This window comes from Artibeus jamaicensis, unplaced genomic scaffold, assembly GCF_021234435.1.
Source record: "Artibeus jamaicensis isolate MK-2021 breed Jamaican fruit bat unplaced genomic scaffold, CSHL_Jam_final contig_64, whole genome shotgun sequence".
Taxonomy (NCBI): Eukaryota; Metazoa; Chordata; class Mammalia; order Chiroptera; family Phyllostomidae; genus Artibeus; species Artibeus jamaicensis.
The window spans coordinates 3,769,975-3,794,697 of record NW_026521911.1 but is presented as its reverse complement, the minus strand read 5'-3'; the positions used below and the strand labels follow the sequence as shown (position 1 = coordinate 3,794,697).

At 54.5% G+C, this 24,723-nt stretch overlaps 1 protein-coding gene across 4 annotated transcripts in view; it reads left to right on the top strand.

The window, feature by feature from the left end:
* Positions 1-24,723, top strand: part of GDPD5 (glycerophosphodiester phosphodiesterase domain containing 5) — an 88,450-nt gene that overhangs the window by 8,794 nt on the left and 54,933 nt on the right. The window contains exon 2 of one of the 4 annotated variants that reach the window (XM_037131520.2): positions 12,594-12,690. The exons of the other annotated variants lie outside the window; for them this stretch is intronic. The gene's annotated coding sequence lies outside the window, so the exon portion shown is untranslated. The remainder of the gene's footprint in view (positions 1-12,593; positions 12,691-24,723) is intronic. 4 annotated transcript variants of the gene reach the window in all.

The window sequence follows — 24,723 nt, the reverse complement described above, 5'->3', positions numbered from 1 at the left end:
AGGTGAGCGCAGCACGGCACTAGCGGCCCCTGGGAGCGGTTATGGCCCAGGCTGGCGCTGCACGGGGAGGAAGTGGTCAGCCTCATGGACAGGGGCTGTGGTCTGCAGAGGAGGGAGTCAGTCAGCCCGGGAGAACTATTGGGGTAATAAAACTTCAACTGTTTTCTTTCCAGTGGGAAGCTTCCCACTGGGGCTTCCTGCTGGGTGTACCCACCCAGAAGCCGAGGGCGTGGAACCCTGTGCTGTCCACTGAGATCAGTCCCCAGACAGGTCCCCAAGCAGGACGGAGAGGGTCTGGAAAGGCAAACAAGACACTTCTCACTTTGTCGATCAAAAGCTGTGGAATGCCCTCGTCTCGCCCTCCCTGGGATGCAGTGTAGGGATCGTCTGTTGTTACTCGGGCACAAGTGTCCACCCTGACTCCAAAGACAAGCCAGAGCATTCCAGCTGCCACAGTTGTCTCAGGGAGTGGCAGTTCTGGGGTACGGGTCTTTTCATCTCTGCTTCTCCAGGAGTAGAGATGGCACCCCTTTGAGACTGGTGCCCAGACTCCCGCCCACCCCACGGGCGGGCCCCAGAGGACCTGGCTCTGAGTCTTCTCCAGCCTGATCACCTGACCAGCCAGTGTCTCTGTCCCTCTTGGTCAGGCAGCGTGGAGCAGTAGTTAGAACACAGGTCTGGAAGTAGCCCGAAATTCTGATCCACCACAGTATAGCTGGGGAACAGCACAGTGTGCCCCTTCATCCATCAGTGCCTCGGTTTCCTCGTCTCTGAAGTGAAGAGAACAGAGAGTGGGGCTGTGGTGGTGACTAAATGAGTGAATCAGCGCTTAGGACAGTTGACACTTAAGAAATTGCTGAGGACAGTGCCTGGGCAGCAGGAAGTGCCCAGTAAGTGACAGCCTCCACCATCGTCACAAATAACACAGTGAGAGGCCAGAACGCACAGTGTGGCCAGACTGTTGGTGAGAGAACAGGGACCGTCGCTGCCCTCCATCTAGATTCTGCTCCAGTGACAAGGCTGTGCCGCACGGTGGACATTCCCCTGTCCGTCCTCCATCCCCTCCCTGCAGTCCTTTCCTGCCAACCGTGTCCTGTGAAAAGTGGCCTCTCATTCCATTGAGCTGCAGTTTTCCTGTCTGTGAAAGAAAGCAGCTGGACTAGACGGCCCCAAGTTCTGCCTGTCGGTCTGTGCCAGGAACTGGGAGGAAGAGGACCCCAGTTGTCCCTGCCCTGGAGGAGCCCTGGAGGCTGAGGGTGGCAGGGAGTGGTCGGGGCACAGTCCAGTTCTCTTCCTCACAGGGCAGGCTGGGCAGCTGTGAGCAGACGATGAGCTAAACCAGAGGAGCTCAGAGGAGAATGAGAGAAATCAGGGAGGCTTCATGGAGACAAGGGCATTTGAAATGAGCCTTGAAGGTAGGCTAGGATCTTGACTTGTCCCAATTGCGTTGTCAGAGTGGGAAGAGTAAGCAGGAGGCTACAGGGCACAGTCTCAGGGCTGCGGCAGGGAGTGGGCTGTGCAGCACGTGGGTGTAGCAGGTCCTCAAAGGCAGTGATATGCTGAAAACCATCCGGCACTCTGGACCCAGGCAGGCCAGGGTTTGAATCTAGCTCACTTTCTTGTTGTTTTACTGTGGTCAAGTAGCTTGGCTTCTCCGGCCCTCCGTGTCCCCATTGGTAGAATAGAGACAAGCCCTCCCCGGGCTGGGGCAGGGGCACGCCACGCGCTGAGTGTGACTGGAGGGGTCAGGCTGCTTCTCCACCCTGGGGCTGTGGGGAAGTCAGGGACCCTCGGGGTCTGTCTTGGCCCAGGCTTCCTGCCCCAAATCAGGCTGCAGGTGGCTTCCAGGGCGGCCTTCCCAGGCAGAGCCTTATCTCCTGAGTGGAACAAAGGTCATGGATAAGCTGGTGTCAGGTGAGCTCAGGTGCCCCAGCTCAAAGTGGCCCTGGTGCAGTCACCTTAAATGCCCTCCTTTGAGCTGGGTGGCCATCGGCTACCTGGGGGAATCAGTCTGAGGCCCACATCTGGCCTTGATCCCCAGGATGACCTATGCTGCCCTGAGCTCACGTGGCCTCAGGAGTCAATGGGGACCAGGTAGGGGGAGTGTGGGGCCAGGTGGGCGTGCACATGTTGCCAGGCCAGCACTCCAGAGCCCGTGATGCTGTGCTGGATGTGATGTGGGCGAGCCCCAGTGAGCTCCCCAGGCCACAGTGTTTTGGGAGCAGCTAGGTAAGGCCCTAGAGCACAGAACCTTTTTTTTTAGGATTTTATTTATTTATTTTTAGAGGGAGAGGAAAGGAAGGAGAAAGAGAGAGAAACATCAACATGAGAGAGAAACATCAATTCGTTGCCTCTTGTACTTGCCCCAACCAAGGACCACACCCACAACCCAGGCATGTGCCCTGACTCGGGATCAAACTGGGGATCAAACTTTCCCTTTGTAGGACAATATCCAGCCAACTGAGCCACACCAGTCAGGGCCAGAACCCTTTCTTTATAGCTGATCTCCCCTGGGCACCCCTTCCCCCCGCCCCCAACGTTAATGCTCTGGCATCCCCAGTGCTCAGCCCCAGTGCCTGAGGAGAAGCTGGGAGCTGGCCGTGGGGACGGTGGTAGCGCACGGGTCCTCAGAGGCCTTCCTAAAAAGGGAAATGTGTGGACTTCCAAGTTAGTTCTGGCTCTTAACCCGGCTCTTTTGAATGGAGCTTTGAGACATTGGGCAAGTTACTCTCCCTTTCTGAGCCTCGGTTGCTCATCTATAAAATGAGGGCAACAACACTTACCTTCTAGGTCTGTTTTGAAGCTAAATTGATATAATTGAATGAGACAGCATCCTGTAATTTAGAGACTTCACAACCACTCTTAATCTGCTCTCTTTCTCTGTGCACTGTCCATTTTTAATAGCACCTTAGGAAGTTCTTTCTTATGTCTAACTTAAGTCTGTTACGCTGCAACCGGACCTCCTTCCTCTTGTTGAGGGCTCTGCAGAGGCAGACCAAACCCTCTACACAAATGTGCCCCATCAGTACTGCCATGAGTGGGGGAGGGAATGGAGCAACTGGGAGCTGGCTTTCTCCGTGGGGCCTGGGCGCCCAGCTCTCAATGGCCAGCGCCTCCTGAGCACCATGGGGGTGGGTGCCTCCTCTTGGCTGTTCACTGTTCCTCTCTGTGCTTGATCGATGCTCTGAAGGGAGGACTCTGGAGCAGTGGAGAGCCCTGGGCCAGAAGGCCTGGGTTCCGACATCCCCTTGGCCCCTATCATGCTGTGTAGCCTGAAGCCAGGTAGCAACCTCTCTGGGCCCTGCAGCCCAGTATCTCCAGTGAAGATATATGTAGTTCAGCTGGGAGACCTTTCTTCTGCCTCTCTTGGACCTGGGCCCCAGCCAACCTGGGAAGCTGGCAGATTAGGGTCCTGCTGACTGGTGGGACCCTAATCTGTGAGAGCCAGTGTGGGACTTGTTTGGGAGGGCAAGGAGAGGGTGAATTGGGGCCACCTCTCAGACCAGGGATCCATGGGCCGCAGTGAGTTGGGATTTCTGGTGGGTTCAGTGCAAGCACCTTCCTCCTCAAATAGGGGATTCTGAGAGCCTCAGTCTCCTCGTACCCACTTAGCTGATCTCATCCGGCTCAAGGTCAGTTGAGTCCCTCCTTGAAGTAGCTCCTCTCCCATGTGAAGTCTGCTTTAATTCCTCACTTTGTGGGTGGGGAACCCGAGGGCAAGAGAGGTGAGACTTGAGGTCTTCCAGCCTGTCAGTGGGGATTCCCCATGGCCCCTGGGCCCATCTGTGCCGTCTGGATTCTCAGCAGGGGTGGAGCTCTGAGGAGCCAGGTGGTCACCAGAGAGGCCGTTTCTGGTCTGGGAGGGGCTCTGCGGGCTGGGAGGGGGCTCCCAGACAACCAGGTCATTCTCCCTGGGAAGAAGTTGGCCAAGGAATGCAGGAGGTGGAGGGATCAGGAACCCCCAAGTTTGGGCCGCAGCCAGTTCTGAATGCCCCTGTGAACTTCAGTTCTGGTTTCATGGAGGAATCAAGACTCCTTTCTTATTGGCTTTGGACACATAATAGTTTACCTTTCATAAAGTGCTTTGATATCTATGATGTCACCGAATCCTCACAGCAATCCGTGAGAGCCAGTGTGGGACTTGTTTGGGAGGGCAAGGAGAGGGTGAGCCCTGGAACCAGACAAACCTGGGGTTAAATTCTGACTCCTACCTACTCTCTACCCTCGAGCCAGTGAGTAACCAGCTGAGCTTCTGTTTGCTCACGTGTGAAGGGGACTGTCATTCCCCATAACAAATAGTTAGCAATAGCTGCCTTGCTGGCTGTGTGCATATGGCGAGGTAAGTAAGGCCTGTAGCCACTGATCCAGTGCCTGGTGTGACATAGTGGTTTTTGTGATGTTTTATTATTAGCCCATTTTACAGATGGGAAGATGGAGGCTCAGAGAAGGAAGGAGACTCACCCAAGGTCATACAGTGATTTAACTCGGTCCTCCAAACTTCATATTTGTAGCTTTTTTTCCTAACACCTCGTTCTCTGTCCTCAAGTGACAAGTGACCTGACGCCTCATTTATCCAGTCTGCAGCACGTGGTGCTGTCTGCAGAGGCCTCGCACCGCCCTCCCCACCCAACAGTGCTCGCCTGGCACCCAGGAGGCACTGTTAAAGTGTTTGTCCTGTGCATGACTATGTTGATAGGTGGTGTAAAACATCTGAAGTATTTTTCCAGGCAGCTAAGGCTAATGCCCCTGAGCTTTCCTTTCTGCTCCGTATCCCCTTTAAAAACAGCTCTTTAATTGTTCTGGTTGGAAACCTTTGTGAAAAGGATCAACACTTCCTTCCTCTGCACAGAGCTGACTGGGTCAGCGTGTCAGGGATGGGCGGTGGGAACACTGACGGCTGTGCTGGGACCACTCAGCGCCCAGCGGCCCTGGGCTCCAGCTCCTGCTCAGCAGCAGTTTCCACCTTTTTGGGTTTCTGGCTCTTCTCACCCGGACCCTCCAGTCTGCTGTCCAAAGACCTGCCTCCTGTAGCCCAGCGCCGCCTGCTTCTCCCTTCTTACTTTTTTTTGTGTGTGTGTTTGTGTCCTTCCTAGTTTGCTGCTTCTACCAGTTGAGGACTGAGGAATGGGAAAATGGAGCTTGTTAAAATTGGTTTATCCATTCATTCATACCTCTTCAGTCAGCCCTTACTGATCCTGGGTCTTGCTAGGGATCCATCCATCCATCCATCCATCCATATATGCATCCATCTGTCCACCCATCCGTCCTGATCGAGGACCTCTGCAGTGGCTTGTGATCAGTTAAGACATGGCCACACTGTCATGCAGTGCAGGCCAGGAAATGAGGATGGACACAGCAAATGCCAGTACAGGACCTCACAGTTTGTTGCCTGCCTCTGCTCGCATCACCACACCGGATCTTCACAACAGCCCGGAAGACAACATTACCCCCGTTTTGCAGCTGATGAAAGCAAAGGTCAGCAGAATGAGGCCAGCAGTGAGCACAGGACTGCTGTTGGAGCTCAGGGCTCCAGCCTGGCCCATTACCTGTTCCCTGTTCTGTGCTCCGTTTGCAAGCTGTATGATGCCCCATTCATTTTCTGCTCTTGTCACAAAGGTTGGTTGGTGGCTTAGGTCAGACCTCTGCCTCTGTAAAATGGTTAGCACAAGGAAGTGTGACTCGGCTGGTGCCAGCCGCAGAGACCGTGTCACCTCCGTACCTTGTCCTGCAGCGGACCTGGGCACGCCGTCTAGCGCACACCTGCCAGCTGTGCTCTGAGGGGCCTCCATGCCCCGCGATGGTAGCAGGTCCCAGGATGCACAGGCACGCAGAGTCTGGAGATGCTCAGTCATGCAAGTCACGACAGGACTCCTCAGGGCCCTGACTGTGTCCACGTGAATTAGGGATCCCCAACAGGTGGTGCAGTGTGCAGCTGGCCTTCCCCACACCTGCAAAAACACACAGCTGTGTGGCCACAGAGCACGTGGTCCTGGACTAATAGTTCACAGAAAACACTGGGAAGTTAGCAGACCCACATTTCCGTTTCGCACACAGAAGCCTCCAACTGCGGCATGTTGCTCACCCAGGACTGTCTGGGAGGGTCACGGGGAGTGGAGTTCTGCCCCAGGACGGAACTGGTGACAACGGTGGCATTCCAGGCAGCAGGGGAATGTGGAAGGTGGAGATATTTTTATTCTCTCACTCACGAATCTCAGACGTCTACTGTGCGCCAGGCACAGAGCCAGTGTTTGGAAATGCCAAGACGAATCTGACTAAGAACCTTCCATTCCATTCCCTCGTGCCTACAAAGGGCGTTTAAAGAATGACAAATACAACCTTTAGAAGGAAGGAATGATTGTTTAAATTGCTCTGGGTCTTCGAGGTGGTGGCTGTGTGACGACACATTGCTCGGTCCAGCGAAGCTTTAGTCCCACGTCCGGAGGGAAGCGAGTGTGACTGTTCCAGAAACAGTCACCCTGGCAGAGGGCACAGATGTCGTAAGGGAGGTCAGTAGTGGGTGAGGCTCAGGACAGGGGAGGGAGACTTCCCTTGAGGTTGGCCTGAGCTGGGGGTGTGGGGGAGAGGAAACTTGAGTGAGGCTTCTAAAGAGGACAGAGGTTACCGTGGGGGGTCAGGGAGTGAGTAGGCTCTGGCTGGGGCTGGAAGAGCAACAGCAGAACAAAGGGACAGACGTGACAACAGGTGGGTTGAATGTTCAGGATGCTGCAAGGAGCCTGGGGTGATGGGGACAGGGAAAGGGGGTGTCTTTGAACATGAGCTGGGGAAGCTGCGTGGGGCAGATCCTGAGGGTCCGAACACTGACTGGGTGGGTGCGCACCTGACTGGGAGTGCCTTGAAGGCCAGACCATGTCACGTTCATCCCAGTGTTCCCGGCACCTGGCTCGTAGCTGGTAGGTTTGTGGACTGACTCGACTCTTCCACTGTGAGACCTTGGAGAAGTCCTCTCTGGACCTTGAGTTCCTCAAGCTCATGGTTGGGCCAGGTCACCTAGCGCGTCCCTTTCAGCTCTGGAGGGTTCTCAGGAGTTCTCGAGTGTGTGCAGGGAAAGACCAGACTGTTCCCACCACCCCTGCCTCCTGACTGCAGAGTCTGCCCACTAGGGGCAGCCCTAGTGGACACTGTGTGGGGGGCAGCCCATTTGCTGGGTGGTGGTCAGACTGGCTCTACTTTTTCTTTCTTTTTTCAGCCGTTGGCTATCTGAGTTCAGGATGAAGTGCCTTGGTGCCTTCAATAATGGCTCTTCTAAGGCCCCAGGCTGTGATTTGGGGGAGAAGGAGGTGGGCCAGGCTGCGGTTGAGGGCTGTGTGCATGCAGCAGCCTGGGGCTGGGTAGGAAATTCCGCCTCTTCCTTCTCTGTGAAAATGGGTACATTGCTTTATCTCTGAGCCTCAGTTTCCTATCTGTAAAATGGGAACAATAGCTTTTGTAAGATTGAGATAAAATTTTGAAGCATGTAGTAAACCCACTTACCCACATGTGTGTGAACAGTTCTTGTTGATAATTTATTGGTTCAATTCTCATAACACCCCGAGCCTAGGGCCACTCACCCCTTCCCCCAAAGTGCTCCCTGGTGGCTGCTTACTATTTTCCGCGTGGCTTCTCCCGCTGCATTCATTTTATCCAGGCCAAAGCGATAGGAGCCCATGAATTATGTACACGCTGCGCATGCAGATCAGGCGGTGTGTCTGCACCCCTGTGTTTGTGAGCATTGAAACAGGAAGAGAATCTGCCTGCTGCGTCCTGGAGCCAGGCGCCACCCCCTTTCCCAGCCGCACCCCAGAGGCCTGCAGAGTATTAAGTATGGCCTCTGGGAAAGTATGGGGGCACACGTCAGGAGCTCCCTGTCACCAGCTTGCCTGTGTGCTCATAGGTAGGTTCCAACAGGACTTGCCCACATGCAAGGGACTCTGGCCTGTGTCCCTTATAGCTGGGAGTTCGGGGGACATTGGGCCTGAGGGGCAGAACAAGGCTGTCACCCTTCCATCCCCTCCACTTCCCAGTTGGTGCCAGGAGGTGTTAGTTGGGGCAACTCAAGTTTCTGGTGTGGATGCAACTTTATTTTAGCAGGGCCTGGGGCAGCTACTTTGGGGGGCCTACAGTCTGTCATGCACGCCGTGCTTGGTCAAAGCCGCCCTGCCCAGGGTGGGGTGCAGGGGTCCAGGGCTGGGCTATGCCCAGCATCTTTTCTGCCAGAGTTCTGTGGGTCCCTTTCAATGCCCTTGTTCCTGAGGGGCTCCCAGATGGTGTCCCAGACCTGCCAGGGCTGGGCTTGGGTGCAGACAGCTGGGCTCGGCTGGTACCTGGAGGCAGTGCAGATGGATGTGCCCTCTGCTTGGGTTAGCGTGGAGGTGGAGGGCTGCAGACAGGAAGCGGGGGAGAGAAGGGTATGACAGAGAGTCTGTGTAAACTTAAGCAGTTGATTGATAACCGGGCCCAGTGAATATAAACATCAGTTCTCCACCGTCTTTACCCCATGCCTGTGCAACCTGGGATTTGTGACATGGCCACTCTGATGCTCAGCCTAGGCCACCCTCACAAGGCTGGTAGGAGGTCAGGTCAAACTTCAGTTGGGGGGGAACACCCTCTAGGGCACTGCACATATAGTCGGCCACCAATTTGCAGAGAGGATCTAATTCCAGCCCAGAGCAAAGAAACTAGGTTTTTAGATACTTGACCCGCGGTCTCTCTAAGCAGGAAAGAGGAAATTTCTGTTGAGCTCCTTGGTCAGTGCAACTGGGATACGTTCTCAACCTATGACCCCAACAGAGGATTCTCTGAATCCCTGGGGCGTGCGGGAGCTGGGACCCGGCAAAGCCGTGCAGCCAGGCGGCCCTGGGTGCAAGTCCTGACTCTGCATAGCGGGCAGTGGTCTAGGGCAAGGCCCAGCTCTCCCTGTACCTGTAAAAGGGAGATAAAGAATAACAACTCACGCTCTGTGACATTCAGATGAGAAATTATAACACTATTGAGGGGGGAAGCAACTAACATGCAGGAGGTACTTGGGGGGTAGGAGGCTCGGGGTGCAGACCCGTGCTCAGGAAGCCGAGGCTGGGCTCCCCATGCAGGTGACAGGCAAGCTCCGTGAGGCGAGTTGAGTGGAGCCTCATTTGCCTTCCTTAGTGGGACAGCTGGCTAATTAGCCCCTGAGTATTCCTGGCAAGTACCCATGTGCACGTTCCTGACACATGTCAAGGTCAGCCCTTGCCAGACTGTGTGGCACTCAGCTGGCCAGCATTGGGCATGAGTCTGTGACCCACTGTCCTATCTCCTGATTTTCGGCTTGTCCCTCAGATGACCCTGTGGAGCAGCTACTGTGCTGGACTGAGGGAGCAGGAGGTGACCCTGCTCTGGACACCCTGGTTCCATGTGGGTGGAAAAGGGGGATCCGAAGAAGGAGCACTGGTGGGGACCCGGCCAGGGGATGGGTGACAGTCAGGGGTAACAGTTTTGCTTGGCTCTGCCACCAATTTCTGTGACCTTGAGCACCTGACCTTTCTATGGGCCTCAGTTTTGCATCTAAAAGAGGTTTGGAAGTGGCGGTTCCAGGAAGCTGTGCCCTAAAGTGCAGAGGCATGAGGAATGACCTCTCCAGCAGGGCCTGGGGCTCTCACCCTGTCTCCTCCATCTCCCAGACTTGACCTTGGGCAGGTCAGCCAGCCTCTCCGGGCCTCTCTGACGACATATGCTAGCCCTGCTGGCACAGGACAAACACTGATAGTGGATGCCCTGCCCAGCTGTGTCTGGTGTTGGTGGGCCTCGGGGCGACTTTGGCCTGTCCCCTGCTCCTTTCCCTGTTCCCTCTCCATGCCCAGAAGTTCCCCAGGAACTTTGCCGCAGCAGATCCAGCTGGGTCGGGGTGGGGGGAGGGTGAGGGAGCATTGCTGATCTCAGTGCTGAGTCTATGTGGGCTGTGTGTGCGGGGGGGGGGGGGGGCCCAGGGTCAGGACGGAGCCGGCCAGCCTCTGCTTCTGAAGGGGAAGGAGAGGTGTGTGCACTAGAGCTCAGCCTCAGGTCTTTGTCTGCATCTTGGAATCTCTATCCTTCAGAACCATGGAATTTTTCTATTTCCAGCCCTCGGAAGCACTGAATCATGGAACCTTAGAATCTTGGCCCTTTGGAATCAAGACTTTGGGACCCAGATCGGACTTGGAAGTCATCTTAGGAGGTCATCTTATCCAGTCTTCCACCCAGCGCAGGCCGCCTCTCTGTAGGCCCCCCGGACACCAGGGGCTCCCTCTGCAGCCTCCTGTGGGGACCTTGGGCTTCAGTCCAGTCACAGGGATGCTCACCATCTTCTTGTGGCTGTGACTGACCATCAGGCCCACACTGCTAGGGCTGGTGGCATTGACCAGCTGCAGGGAAGGAAGCAGCCTCTGCTCAGCTAAGAATAGAAGGCTTTGTGTGATTTAAGTAGCAGCCTGATCATATCAGGCCTCCCTGCCAGGCCCCAGGTAGCTTATTAAAGCAAGATCTGGGGCCACTGTGTGTCCTTCGGGTCGAGGGTGCTGCGGGGCTTCCCCTGCACTTCTCTCTTGTTCCCACATGATGATGATTATAGTTTTTCCACCAAGTAAGGCCCATCTTCCTCCCTTCTTCCCCCTGTGGCTGGCTAGGGCTCAGCAGCAGCGTTCCTGGGGGAGTGTCTCTTCTGGGAAGAGTTCAAACAAACAAAGCGGCCTCTGAGAGGAACAGATTGGTGGAAGTGGCTTCGTCCTCAAGGAGAAAGCCAATGATGGCAGCCATTTATTGAGCACCTCCTCTATTCCAGACCCTGGGCTCGGTGTTTTGCATCCTTGCCTCACCAGGACACTGTGGGAGGTGCCCGTATTCCCACGATGCAGATGAGAACACTGAGTCCCAGCTAGTATTTGGCAGAGCTGGTGTTGTAACCAAGGACTGACCCACTTCATTCCTCGTGGGGACAACAATTCCTGAGTCAGGGGAAGAGGTGAGAGTCGGAATTCTTGGAGAGAGCACTGGCCACGGAGAACTTTGGCGCTGCGTACACTGAGTCATGCTTTGCCTCACGTGAGAGGCTGTTCCACACTGGGCAGCCTGGAGTAGGAGAACAGGTCAGGGCTGGGAGGAGGAGTTATGGCGCTTTCACAGGCATAGCAAGTGCAGGAACCTGTTTGCTGAGTTGGAATGAAACCAAACTTCCTCTGTGAGGTGGGCAGAGACTGCTCAGGGTAGAGTCACAAGGCCACAGTTCCTGACTCCTGGTCCCCTCTCTGCTGCCTCCCTCCTCCCCTGCACTCAGAGATTATTCCCAGTGTGAGAATGGAAAGGGATTCTGGTTGTCCCCAGGGAAGGCTGAGGTCCCAGGAGGACAGGGACTGACCCAAGCTCACACACCAAGTGGGTCTGGGAACCAAAGTAGGTGTTCAAGAAATCCCTTCTTCCAGGCCGTTGCCTGTTCCCCTGTGGGGCACTGCTCTTGTATGAGAGTCTGGAGGGCCTATGGTGGGCTAGCTGCGGGACAGGGGTCAGCTGGGTCCTGGGAGAGCGTCAGGGGCCAAAGGCCAGGGCCTCTGTCTGCAGGGGCCCAGACTCCCCTCCACCCGCCCAGGTCCTGCCCAACCTTGACGCTCCCCGTGCTGTGAGGCTGCTTGGACTCCTCTCCCCAGTGCCCCCCAATCTCTCTCTACCCCCAAAATGGGACTTTTTAAAAACTGGTAAAAGGCACACAGAATATGCCATCTTAATCATTTTTTTTGTGTGTGCAGCTCAATAGCGTTAACTGTGTTCATGTTGTTTCACAAAAATTCACAGAACCTCTTCATTTTGTGAAACCAAAACTTGACGAGCCGCGGCCGGGTGGCACGACGGGTTCGAGTGCCGTCTCTGCGCACCACGGTTGCGGGTTCGTGCTCCCATCAGGGCACAGACGAGACCCAGCCAATGATTGTGTACCTGAGTGAAACAACGAACTGGTATTTCTTTCTCTCCCTCTAAAAAATCAATAAATTTTAAAAAACCCAGAAACTCTATACCCATTTATCAGCAATTCCTCATCCTCCACCCCCCACACCCCGGCAACCACCATCTGCTCTCTGTTTCTGTGAATTTGGCTGCTGTAGATGCCTCATGTATGTAGATTCACATAGTGTTTGTCCTTCTGTGACTGGCTTATTTCACTTAGCACAATGTCCTCCAGGTTCACCCATGTTGGCTCCTTGGTTGCAGCATGTGACAAGATTTCCTTCTTTCTACGGTTGAATAATATTCCATTGTGTTTAACAAAAAAAAACATAAAAAATCTTCCAAAAGGTGTTCTAGTGTGTGCATATGCCACATTTTGTTTATCCCTTTCTTCCTTGTTGGATATCCGGGTGGCCTCTACCTCTTGCTGTTGTGAAAGGGGCGGAGGCTTTGATGTTGAACAGGCCTGGGCTGCAGACCTGGCTTCCGGTTCACTTGAGCTGTGAGTCTGAGTCCTTCATCACCTGCTCCTGTGCATAATGGGGTTGCTGGCAAGGACTGGAAATTGTGCATTTAAAAACGCCTGGCACATAGCAGGCTCCCAGGGAGTGATAGGTAGGATTTATTCTCATTATCCACTTTCCTTCTAGGGACAGGTCCCTTTGGGGGTTTATAGGACTGTGGATTATCGGACCCACGTACCTAAGCTCACGTCGACCTCCATCCCCAAGGCCAGCTCAGCATCTGGTGAGTCTTCCAACAGCGGAGCTGAGAGCACATAGGCCCAGAGAGGGACGGGGGCTTGCCCCCATTCACACAGCCGCTGGCCATGCCGGGATTAACCCGGACCTGCGGCCTTCCAGCTCGGGGCCCTCCCGGGTGCAGTCCCCAGGATCCGCAGGTCTAGTCCTTAGCAGGGACTGGCGTTCCAGGGCCTGTGTCTAATCCTGCAGCCTGTGGAGTTGCGGGAGGCGGGGAACAGGGAGATGAGCCTCCGAGGCGCGTCTCTGACAGAGAGAGGCAGGTGGCATCCGCCGGGCACCTCTGCTCCTCACCCTCTCCCATGGCTGTGGCCAGTGGAGCTGCCCCAGTGATGGGGAACCCAGGTCAAGCTCATTTGCATTGTGCATCTTTGTCTGACTTCCCTGCGTTGCCCCTGGGAGGTCATTCTCAACTTGAGCTCATTCAGTTTTCATTTGCTTATTCCTTCCCTCAGTCATGCATTCCGAACCACTCCCTAAGGCCTGCTGTGGGCCTGGAGGCCAGCGATACCTCAAAGGCAGTTAGTAAGGCATCCTAGTGAACAGTGTGGATTCTGGGACTACATCGCTTGGGTTCGAATCCTGACCCCGCCAGTTCCTAGCTCTGTGACTTTGGGCAAGTTGCTTGGCCTCTCTGGGCCTCAGAGTCTTCTCTAAATTGGGGATAATGATGTTCAAGTTACTATCGTTACATAACAAATCACCCTGAAACTTAGTGTGCTTATGTAAGAACAATCATTTTATTATCTTGAGTTTCTACAGAAAAGGAATTTAAGATGGACTTGACCGAGTGGTTCTGGCTCGGAGTGCTCCGAGAGGATAACAGCCAGGTGGATGGTAGCTGGAGTGGCAGGGAGCCGGAGGCCGCTCGGGCCCTCTTGTTCTCCATGCAGACCTGGGGCTTCGCTCCTCTCCGTGGCCCACCTGGGCTTCCCCGCGGCGCGGCACCTCGGAGCAGTCAGACCGTGCACGCAGGGGCCCGGGGCTCCAGCAGGCATGTTCCAGTGAATGAGGTGGAGGCTGCGTCACCTTTGACGGCCTGGCCTTGGAAGTCTTGTGGTGTTACTTCAGTCGTTTGTCCCCAACCCCAGATTCATGTGGGGGGAACACGGACCCTGCCTGTGCATGAGAAGAGTGTCAGAGTTACATTGTAAGAAGAGCCAGAGGGAAGGGAAACATGTTTGGAAATACAGTCTGCCCCCGTTCTTAGAATCAGATGAGTCAAAACATGGGAAACGTCTAGAACAGGCATCATATATATGTGGCGGTTGTGGTCAAAAGTCACGGTGATTTTGAGTATGTGTGATTTACCCTGACTCCTGCTACAAAGCCAATTCACTGAACCACAGCACTTCCTACTTGGGTGTTGAGGGATCTATAGGAGTTCACCAACAGAGACAAGTGGGAAGGCATCTCTTGCAGAGCGAACTTGCTGTGTCGGTGGGGCACAGGGTTGTTCAGTAGAAGTCCTGGGGCAGGGACTTAGCTCCGGGGGGCTGTTGTTTCTCTGTGGGGAACAGGGGTAGGCCAGGAAGGTGATTGAGGCCAAGATGAGAAAAGCTTTTCGCATATGAGGTTTGATGCCCTAGGTCCCAGGGAGTCCTTAGCTATTTCTTAGGCAGCTATGTGAAGGACTGGAGTGCCCCAATGGGGACCCAAGCGGGATCAGCAGGACTTGGGGAGGTACTGGACTTAGGGGGGAATAGGGAGTGGCCTTGGGGGGAACAGGGAGAGGTTAGGAGTCAAGGGGCTGAAACTCAGGTGTTCGCCTGGGGTATTTGCATCAGCTTTCCATGTGCTATGCATACCCACCCTGCCTTGCTTTCCCACCCTTCTAGTGTTGGGTACTTTCTGACTTTTCTCCACTCAGACCTGCTCTCCTGCAGGGGGAGGTAGAAGGGTTGGAGGGCGACTGCCTGGGAAGACTGGGCCTGGAGGAGCCTGGCAGCCAGCTCTGGGTTCCAGGCAGGGTCTTCGCCTCTGCTCCCAGCCCTGCCTGTGCAGAATAGCTCCTGAACCCCTAACAGTCTCCCTTTCCAATACCAGTCCCTACTCTGCAGTCTTGCAGGGTGCATACGGAGCAGATCCTGAGGGTTGTGATATCCAACTCCCTTCATATCACAGGTGGGGACACTGAGGCTCAGTGACTTGCTCCAAATCCCATGATAAAGGAGCCAGCCTCAGGCACTCGGGGCTGCCTCCAAGTCAGGTGCAAATGGTGCTGTTGAGGGGCAGGGTGCCTGTGTTAGAGCTTCCACCCACACTCCACCTGAAGCCTCCTCCCAGCGACCCTTAAAAGGCAGTGTTCCTGCCAGAGGGAGGCGTGGCTGGGAACATGATTTCAAGGAAAGGAAAGAAGGGCTTAGCAGCTGTGTGGCCCTGGGAAACTCATCTCGTCTCTCCGGGCCATGGTTTCTCATCGGCAAAAGGAGTATGAGAACACAGAGCCCCCCCCCCCAGAGTTTTATCTCCCTGATGCCTGGGAAAGGAAAGTGCCAAGGGTCACTTGGAAGGGACATTTGAGCCGTGATTTGGAGGCAAGTCAGGCCTAGGGCTGGGAAAAGGGAGGAATCTCCATCCTAAACGGTCTGAGCTGTGACTGGGCGGATACAGCCTTTCTCTCCTATGTGAGAAGGGGCCCAAGGGAAAGATCAAGGTGGAATTCAGCCAGGACCCCCTTTGGGGGCAGCTTTGTGCCCTAGCCCTGAGAGGGAGGGCATGGTGAAGGAGGGCTTCCTGGAGGGAGAGTTTGTGGAAAGTGAGAGGAAGAAAGGGCTGAAGCAGACTGGGTCCTGTCCCGGGGGCCGCTGTTCCCTCCCCCCCCCCCCCCCCTTGCCCTGTATCTCTGAGAGGCAGCCCTGAGCTCAGGCCAAGCCAGTCTTAACTCCTGGAGCCTGTGACACCCAGGGAGGCTGGTGCCCTGCAGGAGGCAGTGGCCCACGTCCATGCCACTTTCAGGATTCTGCGCTCCTGTGCGGCTGTCTGCACACCTGCGTGTCCCTTCTGAGCCCATGTGCTTGTGCCCTGTGCCAGTGTGTGTGTGTGTGTGTGTGTGTGTGTGTGTGTGTTTACCTGGGTCTGTCTGTGAACTTGTGCTCTGTGTACTTGTGCATGTCTGCCTGTGTGTGCATATTTGTGTGTGTGCACGTGCACATGTGGTGGGGGGGCCCTTGGTTCCCTCCAGGCCCCGTCGAGCTCCTTGTCAGTGATAGGCTACAGTGTCTCTAAGAGGGAACTAAGCCCTCCTGCGGTTTGAGCCCTGAGGAGGGGAAGAGCAAAGAGACTACCCTGGCCCTGGGGGGTGCGGGGCTGTGGGCCGAGGGGAGATGCAGACCTCACCAGTGGCGTACGTTCCGCAGAAACACAGCTTCTCGGATTTGGGAACCTTCCTGGAGGCCTCTCTGTACCAAGCCCAGGCTGGGTGCAGGGACCCGAGTCAGATCCCACGCCACCCCTGCCCTTCTGGGGGGCAGCCTGGGCCAGGGGATGTGCCGCTAGACACCCACACGGCTGGTGACCAGAGGGCTGTGTGGGGCACACAGAAGCAGGAACGGGCGTGCCCAAGTCTGACAGGAGGGTCAAGGAAGGCTTCCCAGGGGCGACTGGAAGGTTGTGTGGGGGGAGATGCGGGGAAGGCGCAGGAGAACAGATTGGGGCTTGGTGCTGGCTGCAATTTGGGGAGGTGGGCAGGGATATTCCCGTCTTCCAGGCCTGGAAGCCTGGGAGAATGGAGGTGGCTTGAGTTGGGGGGAGGAGGAGGGAGAGGAGCAGGTTTAGGGGGATGCAATGGATTCCCAATTGGTCCCTGTGTGCATGAGATACCTGTGGGATGCCCAGGGGTTCATTGGATACACAGGCCTTGAGCTTAGGCCTGGCAGAGACAAGGGTGATGAACGATATCTTCCAAGGAGAGTGTGAAGGGCAAGGGAGGAAATGGGGCTGAGGATAAAGAGCAGCAGCAGCAGGGGGCCTGGGCAGAGAGAGGGCGGCTTCCGTGGTGGGAGAGGGTATGGGAATCAGAGCAGCAGGCGGCCTGGAAGCCATCGAGGGAAGGCGAGGTCCCCAGTGTCGGGGAGGACTGAGAACTGTGCGGTGAGCTCGTTCCCTGGAGGCCGTGAGTGAGCTCGGTGGGAATGGAGGGCAGTGGATTTCACAGCGGTGGGAGGGAGGGAGGGAATGGGGACCGAGTGTAGACAACTGTTTGAGAACATGGGATGAGAAAGAAGGAAAGACAGGGAGTGCTGGCAGGGGTGGCGGGGACACACTGGCTGAGGCCTGTTTAGCGCTGCCTGGAGAGGGGAGAGGAGAGAGGAAATGCGGGAGGTAGGAGGGGTGGGCAGGTCTCATCTATAAACACCTGTGTGGGCCTCTGCATCAGGGAGGGCTCCTGGGGGAGGTGGCTCTTCCCAGAGGGATGGTTGTGGACGGCAGGGGGCAGAGGCGGTGGTACAGAGGCCCTCTGCCCTGCCCTGAGCTCTGACAGGCTCCAGGGCCCCCGCCTGTGGAGGCTTTGGACCTCCTAGGAGACAGCAGCCACTCAAAGTCAGAACATCCTCATCAGTAAACTAGGTTTCAGGTCAGCGATACACGCTCTGGGCCGGGCGGGGTTGGCCTGCCGTGGTTCTGTGCCTGCGATGCTCACTGAAGTGGCTTCGTAAAGCTTCCGACAAGAAAGTCCTGGGAATGTCGGCACATGGGTTGGTCTGCTTCCAAAGAGGCCAAGCCCAGCTCCATCCCCGGGCTCGGCTCCCAGTTACTGGGAAGTTCTTCCTCTGGGTCTACCTTAGTCTTTCCTGCTGTGTGTTCCCTTCTGGTGAACTTGTTCAACCCAGCTCTGTGGAGCCGAGCCAATCAGCCGGCCCCTTTGAGTGGTGGCCAGTGTTTTTACAACTTGTTTTCATGAAGTTGGTTTGAAGTCTCCCTGCATTCCCAGAATGTCAGGCCCGCCCTGGTTCACAGGACTGACCAAAACAGGGTCCGAGCCAACAGAGGAATCTGAACACTTAGTCATCCTCCTGGGCTCATCCACAGGTTCTCCAGCTTTTCTTCTGGTTAATAGAAGAGAGAAAGCAAGTCGGCTCAGATGGCCGGGAGCAAAGCATCCGCGGATGTAAACAGGCGCCAGTGGTGCTGGTGGTGGACGGGGGTCAGGCTGCGCACTGGGCTGACTCAGTTCGGATCTTGCCACCAGGGATCTCGGACAGCTGTCTCCGAGCCTCACTTTCCTCAACCCTGACGTGGGAAAATTAACGGCTCCGACCTCGTAGGCTGGGTGATACAGAAGCAGACCCAGGGACCAGGATTTATGTCAGGATGATTCACATGAGAAGTTGTCCAGGAAAGAAAAACTGCTAAGGAAATAGGGAAAAGAACCAGAAAAAGGAGAAGCAAGAGTGTGACTTCAAGCCAAGCCCCTCGAGGGGAACTTGGCTCAGCCCCCAGAGCTCTGCAGACACGGAGCCAGAGCTGGCTGCCAGGGGCCAGGGCGCCGGACAGCTCAGCCCCCCACCCACCGGGTCACTGGCGAAGGGGGCCCTGGGGGATTGTCGGGCCTCAGGCAAGGGGATTCTAAGAGCCTGAAGGCAGCCCCCTCATGCACCTCCACAGGCACTGGCTGTGGACAGAACCACACAAGCCAGTGTGCCCCAGAATGGTAGACAGGTCGCAAGAGACCCGGGTGCAGCATGACAGAGGCCTCTCCTGCGGAGGAGTGTGCAGATTCTCGGTGGCAAAGTGTACATGCTGCTGGTTATGCAGAACCTGGCACAGAGGAAGCACCAGTAACCGACAGCTCTTCTCACCTATTAGGAAGAGGAGTGCAGAATGGGGGTCCCAGGATTTCGCGGTCAGCAAGAGACATGACCTCTAAGGGCTTCCCTGTGACCCCATTGCTGCCCCTACCCTGGCTACTCAGTGTCTCTCTGCTTCCAGAGGCAGAACCCCACAGAACTCCCCGGCCAGCAGGCTGGGCCCCAGCTCCCAGGTTCTTCCTATGACGGCTGCAGGCAGCCTCTCCCACTCTGCCAGGGCTGGTCTGGTGCCTGCCACGGCCCCTCCGGAGACGTCTCCCTTTGCACACCCCCACCTCAGCATGTACAGCTCGGCGTGGGTTGGTGAAGAGCAGGGGAGGGCGCGGGGCCCAAGAGCAGAGGTTAAGTCGGGGCCACGGAGGCGCTGAGTGCCGTGGAAGACACTGAGGCCCCTGGGGCCCACCCCCAGCTCAGCTGAATTGGGCTTTTCTGCCCAGCCCAGCCCAGCCCACCCTGCTGCATCTCTGAGGTTTTTTCCATAGAAGGTGCTCAGGGATCGTTTGTGGAGCTTGTGTCCGTCCGTGTGCCCCGGGAATGAACAAATGGAAGTTGTGCTTCCAGGACTCGGAGCACTGGAACTGGTGATGTCAGCCTGGTCGGCCCTGGTGGAATTTGACCCAGCCCCTCTCCTGCCTCCCCACACCCCATGATATCACAAGGAATGTCACTCATAATCCAGGCTCCCCACTCAGGCCTCTGGGTGTTTAGCTCTGCAGAGCCTGACCGGCCTGGGTTCTAGTCCAGACTCCATCATGTGCTGCCGAACCTTGGCCACCTTCCCTTCCCTCTCTGAGGCTGCACACCCCGTGTTTCTAGCCAAAGCTTTGTGTGCTCTCACCTAAATCAGATGATTCCAACATGGCGTTAATTCCTGTGTATAACCTTGCAGTGGCCAGGACGAACAGAACCAGGCACCCGAGTGGTCAGTCACTGCTATTTAGTCATTAGCTCACCTGACAACCATTTATGAAGCACCTACGAGGTACGGGGTTCTTTGCTCAGGTGGGCAGGGTCCTGCTTTCTCCAGGCCTAATGTCTAGTCTATAGTAAGGCTGTACCTTATCCTGTAGCCTGGGGAACCCGCAGACCCAGGGGGAAGGGTGGACATATGGTGGTGGCCCCCAAGCAGGCAAGACGCGGCTGGCCAGGGTAGTGGGTGAGGGGGAACAAGTCGGCTCACTCCCAGGTATTAGTTGCTGCCTGTGGTGCATCCCGTAGAGATGGGCTGGAGGATGGCTTTGGTCCACCAGCAAGACCCTCTCGTGTGCCTCCTCCACCTCCGTTGTTTGCAGGCGCTGGCATCTGTGTACCATGGAGACCGTAGGCTTCTTCAGCAGACACTCTCTCTGTCCACCGGGGCACTGGGGCCTCTCCGGGCACACAAGTGAGCTTAGGAAATGTGTAATGGTGACTGGATTTATGTCAGCTGGATTGGCTGGGGAGTCAGAGTATGAATCCTGGCCCTGCCACTTGCTTAGCTGTGTCCTGAGAGCCTCTGTTTTGCCGTCTGTAGAATGTGTTGCAATGGGAGGCTAAGAGGTGTAAGTGAGAGAACAGACTGCGTCTCAGCCCTGTACGGGGCTATGGCCAGCCCTTTCTAAACTGTGGACAGCATTGTCGCAGATGGATTCTGCCTGCGCCCAGCCGGGCAGGAAACACTGGGGAGGCGGAGTTAGGCCCTGATCACAGGGTTCAGCACTTGGCAGTTTACAAAGCCCTGTGGTGTCCTGATCACCGGGCTCTCTTAGTCATCCCGTGAGGCAGTCGGCGCTGGCTGCAGAATTCCCATCTGACAAATGAAGACTCTGAGCCTAGAGAGGAGGCTGGCCTGCCTTCCAGTGCCCAGATCTCCTGGCTGTGTTCCTCCTGCTCTCTCCTTAATGCCCCTGCCCCCTGCAGAACCTAGCTTCTGCCCTCTGGGACCTCTTCATGAAGGAAGAAAGGGTGTTGGGCGGGGAATGTGGAAATTTGTCAGCCCAGATGGTAAGGGGCTGCAGGTGCATTCTGGGCTTTAGCCCAAAGCTGGTCGCTGTGACCATTAGGCACAGACTAAGGGGGAGCGTGGGGGACTGGGTAGAGGCGGCCTGAGTAGGGGTGCAGAGGAAGAGATAAACAGCTGTGGAGCCAGAGGTCACCCACTGAGCCCGACGGCCGGGGGCAGCCAGCCTGGTGGCCCCTTCGCAGATGGTGCTGGAATGCAAGGGACCTGAAGGAGCACCCGGTCAGTGAGAGATGCCGGTCAGGTCATGGTCACTGCCCTTGCAGGCATTCGAGTTGCTCTGGACTTAAGGCCCCATCTAAGCAGCAAGAGGACAGACATTCCATGTGCAAAGTGCTTTCCGACAGGCGGACTCTGGGGAGGGCAGGGCTGGCCGGAAGCTCAGCCAGGCCGAAGGCCCCCCGCAGGTGGCCGGGGCCCCCAGAAGTCAGAGCCAGCAGGCAGGCCTGGCCCAAAATTTCCCGGGCCTGGGATAAAAATATAGTTAGAGGCCCCTATGTCTTTGTCATATATTTGAAACTTTAAAATAGTTCGATTTTCACACCTTGGCAAATATACCTTCATAATGTAAATTGAAATATACATGTAGAGTTATGGTTTTATATGACTGAAAGTGACAAAAATATCAAGAAAGACTGAATTTAATTATTATTTTACATCTGGGTGTTTTGGTGGTAGGCTGGTGATATTCAGAGGAGTAATAGGACTTATAGGTCATACATTATTTCATAAAATGTATTTTATTGTCTTCATTTTAGCAGGATCGCTATGATTATATTGTTATAGTCAAGGTTTTCACATCATTTGAAAATTTTGTATTGATGGTAATAATCTAAAGGATCAAAAAAATAAAATGCAATTGTATTTAAGGAGTATGGAATTTGGATATATTTACATCAGAAATGTAAATCAAAGTAAATGTAAAGAAAGGGAAATTATATTTTCAAAAATTACTTTTCTTGAAAATATTGTAGAAATTAAAACTATACACATCACAACGTATACAGACTAGATTTAAAATAAAATTATTTAAATAGAGATCAGATATTCAGAGTTTCAAAGGGTTTGTAAATTTGAAACTATGGACAGTTGCGGTGTTTGAGGGTCATCCAGTGGGAGGAACTGGTGCCACACTTCCCGCTACACCGACCTGAGTGACGTGAGTTGTTAAAGACAGTCGTCCCCCTTATCCACAGGGTCACAGTCCAAGACCCCCAAGTGGGGGGTGCCTGACACCAGAGATAGCTCCCAACCCCATGCAACCGACCGCGAACGACTCGAGGATTCGGGGCACAGCCCCGTGCACACACAAACCCACGCATAACTAGAGTCGGCCCTCCACACACGCAGGCTCCCTCCTGCAGGTGGGAGATACAGGTGGCCCTGGAACAGCGTAGATCTGAACTGTGTGGGTCCACTTATACTCACGAGATGTTTTTCACATCCCAAGTTCAGGGTCAACCGTGTTTACTGTGTGTTTTCTTATACATACATACCTGTGATGGGGTTTAATTTACAAATTAAGCACACTAAGAGATGGATAACAATAGCCAATAATGAAATAGAACAGTTGTAACAATATATTGTACTTAAAGTTATGTGAATGTGGTCTCTCTCTCCGCGAGCTAGCATAAAGCATAATTTGTTTCCTTTTTTTTATTAAGTTGAGAACTTTCACCTTTTCACTTAAAGGAGCACCTGCTGGCTTCTCTTTGGCAAATCTGAATTCCCAGCATCACTGTTCTTGCACTGAGGCCATTATTAAGTAAAATAAGGGCTACTGTAGCAGAAGCACTTTGATACTGTAATAGTTGATCAATAACTAGACGGCTACCGGGCAACTGAGGCTAGGGAGCAGTGTACACAGTGTGAACAAAGCATGCACAAAGGGACGATTGACGTCCAGGGCCAGATGGGGCAGGATGGTGCCGGATCTCACCGTACTACTCAGAATGGACTTCAGTTTAAAACATAAGAATTGGCCCTGGCTGATGTGGCTCAGTGGATTGAGCACCAGACTGCGAAGCAAAGGGTCGCTAGTTCAGTTCCCAGCTGGGGCACATGCCTGGGTTGCAGGCCAGGTCCCTAGTGGGGGGCATGCGAGAGGCAACCACACATTGATGTTTCTCTCCTTCTCCTTCTCTTTCCCTTCCCCTTTCTCTAAAAATAGATAAATAAAATCTTTTTAAAAACCCTCAAGAATTATTTACTGCTGGAACTCTTTCTTTAATAATTGTGGACCACGGTTGACCATAGGTAACGAAACACCACAGAAGGTGAAACAACAGCTGAGGAGGGACTGCTGTGCCTGGAGGCCCCGCTCAGCCGCTACACGCATTTGCTGTGAGTGACCGCACTGACTCGAGTGCGTTTAGAACCGCAGATGAGGGTGGGGGGGAGCGCTCCCTGCCCCACCAGTCAGTCAGTCAGCCAGTCAGTCAGTCAATAAAGGATGCTCAGCATGACTGGGAAATGGAAAAGGTCAAGTCCTCAATGCTGTTCACGGGTTCTTGGAAACCGCCGCTTTAAGTGAAATGAAATATTAAAGCCACTTTTACCACAGTTGAGATAAACAAGGGGTAAGTTCCTACGGCATCTTTCTGGTCACAGAAACATCACGAAACTTGCCAATAGGGACCCAAAACACATCTCGTGTTAAACATTGAATTAAATGGAAGCCACACATGCATTTGAGAAAGATGAATAAAAACAAGTAAAATAATGAATGTTCAACCCACTTAATTCCAGTTCAGGGTCAAGGATGGCCGGAGCCCGTCCCAGCAGCCGGTGTTCAAATCTAGACATCTGTATTCACTCATACTTTCCATTCATACATGCATTTGTTCATTTATTTAAAACCCATGTTCACTTCCTCCAGTTTTTCTTTTCATCATAGAATACCAGGTCCTAATAGTCCTGTAGTGCAGCTCCATGACCCCACAACTGAAGGGACTGGGGCTCAGAGAAGGCTACTGATGCACCTAAGATTGCACAGCAGGGAAGCCCCCGGCGAGGTTTCACAGTGCGGAGAATGGGTGCCGAGTGTGAGTTCCAGGTAGAATCTGAATGGGGGTTGTTACATCCCAGTTGGCTTTCCTCCCTCACTCGAGGCTGCCCAGGCCCCCAGCCCAGGGCCCTGGGGAGATCCTACAGGGGGTTTCTGCTCCAAGAGCCACTTCCTGTTTGAGGCTGAGCACTTCCTTCAAGTGACTCAGGCTCCTACTGGCCCCGTGTGGGGAAGCCAAGGGGGAGTGGAGGCAGGCCCGGGCTGTGCCACCCTCTGCCTGAGACCCCAACAGGGTGACCCTGACACTGAGCAGTGCCACAGACTGCAGGTAGGACTTGGAGCTGGAAGGGTGATGCTAGCCTGTCCTCCTTACCCAGCCTGGTGGGCAGGACTCCCACAGAGCTGGGAACTCAGCCCACGCGGCGTGGGGGCAGCCTCCCTCTCCAGGCTTCCAGGTGGGGGCTGACAGCAGAGCTGGGACGCCTCAGGGCGAATTGGTGACGTCCTTGCAGGACAGGGAAGGGCGATACCACACCAGGCCAGGAGTCATGGACTTGGATTTGACACCAGCTTTTGGTGGCCTATCAGTCCTCTGCCCCTCTCCACACTTCAGTACCCATGTCTGTCTGATGGAGGGGGTGCGGGGGTGCGAGGGGTGTTTGCTGGCTATGGCCTTTTGTGGCAGCTTGGTATCACAGGGTTTACAGTAGGAGAACTGGGTTTGAATTCTGACTTTGCCGCCTTTGCTGCCTGTGTCTGCCTCTCAGAGGCTCCATTTAACACACTGAAGTAATAATCACTTTAGTCATTGTACATACTTTAATCCTCATATCACATGGTGGTAGGTATTATTACTTTATACGTAAGGAGATTTAAAAATTATTGTTCAAGTACATTTGTCTCCATTTTCACCCCCCCATCCCCCACCCATTGCTGCCTCCCACCCTCAAATCCACCCCCTTTGGCTTTGTCCGTGCTTCCGTCATACATGTTCCTTGATGGTCCCCCCCCATTATCCCCTATTATCCTTTTCCCACCTTTCTCTCTAGTTACTGTCAGTCTGTTCTTTATTTCAGTGTTTCTGATTATATTTTGCTTGCTTGTTTTGTTGATTAGGTTCCACTTATAGGTAAGATCATAGGGTATTTCTCTTTCATTGTTTGGCTTATTTCGCTAGGCATAATGCTCTCCAGTCCCATCCAT